The 1,653-nt window shown below is 31.6% G+C and overlaps 1 pseudogene; it reads left to right on the top strand.

Moving 5' to 3' along the window:
• Positions 1-236: 236 nt before the first annotated feature.
• Positions 237-1,577, top strand: LOC121366476 (annotated as a pseudogene).
• The last annotated feature ends 76 nt before the right edge of the window (positions 1,578-1,653 follow it).

The raw sequence follows: 1,653 nt of genomic DNA, 5'->3' as shown, positions 1-1,653 counted from the left end.
AAGCTACATTAAAAGAAGGTCATACACACAACAATATTCAGTGATCGAGGACTCACATAATGCGTAGTCTCGTTTGAAGATATCGTCGTACCATTCCATTACTTCAATACTTTTTACCTAGTGTCTCTTCATGTGATTAGCTATCATTATAAGGTCACAGTGATAGCTGGCAACATGGCTAATTTACCTTGGTTTAGTTGAAATGTTATTTCTTTTTCACTTTTAATTTAGGGTAGAAAAATTATCGACCTCAACATTTGAATGATTTAAAATATCTCATAATGAAATTATTACTACAATAACATATAATGTGTTATAAATCAGTTTTTAGTTGCTTCAATACAGTTCAACGATTTTCTTGAGGAAGATCGATTACCTCATCTTCTTTTTTATGGGTCCTCCAGGAACTGGTAAAACGCTAGTACAATATTAGCTTGTGCAAAAATGATATTTGCTCCATCAGAAATGAGTTCAATGGTTTTAGAGGTATCGATGTAACCACACCCATTTTTAAATATAACTATTATACGTAGTTAATGCTTCTGATGACTGTGGTATTAATGTTGTCAGAGGACCTATATTAAATTTTGCTAGTACTCGGACCATATTCGTTTTGGATTTAAATTAATTATTTTAGATGAAGCAGATGCTATGACTCGAGATGCCCAAAATGCTTTAAGACGAAGTATGTTGTTATAATTTTAACTATAATACATATCTTTTAGTAATAGAAAATATACAGAAAATGTTCGATTTTGTCTCATTTGTAATTATTATCAAGATCATACCAGCGGTACATCAAGATGTACAACGATTTCGTTTGGTCTTTAACACCAGATCAAATGATATCACTATTACATTATATCATTCAACAAGAGCAGTATGTTATTTTTGTTCATAAGTATCATTTGTTTTTGTCGTGCACGTAGTATTGCAACAAGTGAGGATGGTATAGAGAGTGTTATTACATTATCACAAGGAGACATGAGAAGAGCCTCTCAATATATTACAGGTTCATATAATAAAGATTACAGGGGCAGCACTCATTTTAATAGAGTACTTCAATGGCTTATAATGAGGTCAACAAACTGTCTGTGTATTTGTGTACTGGTCAACCATTACCTGAAGATATTATTACAGATTGTAGAATGGATGTTGAGTGATGACTTTGTCACAGCTTATCAAAGTGAGAATAGTTTGTATGTTCAATTGTTTATGCTAACATAGAGATTACTCATCTCAAAGTGAGCCAAAGGGCTAGCATTACAAGATATTTGACAGAAGTTCATTGTTATGTACACAGAGGTAAAGTATTGATAAAATGTGCTCATTTTGCTCTATAATTAGTGGAATTTTCCTTCTCGAGTGAAAATGAATTTGCTTAGCAAGATGTCTAACATTGAGTGAGTTGTCATCAACTCTAAAATGCTAGTATATTAATTTAATATCTAGATATCATTTATCAGCAGGAACAATCTGAAAAAATACAGTTAGGTGCACTAGTTGGAGCATTTCAAAGTGTTCGTGACCTTGTGTTAAAAGTGCTAATTAAAAGTTATTACACTCAAATAATCTAGAAATGACTTCACACATGATTCAATAGAATTATATATATATAAGCATATGTATATTAGGAAGAGTCTATGAAAGAGT

Source organism: Gigantopelta aegis, unplaced genomic scaffold (assembly GCF_016097555.1).
Source record: "Gigantopelta aegis isolate Gae_Host unplaced genomic scaffold, Gae_host_genome ctg5923_pilon_pilon, whole genome shotgun sequence".
Taxonomy (NCBI): domain Eukaryota; kingdom Metazoa; phylum Mollusca; class Gastropoda; order Neomphalida; family Peltospiridae; genus Gigantopelta; species Gigantopelta aegis.
The sequence above is the reverse complement of the archived record's forward strand: the minus strand, read 5'-3'. Positions and strand labels throughout refer to the sequence as shown.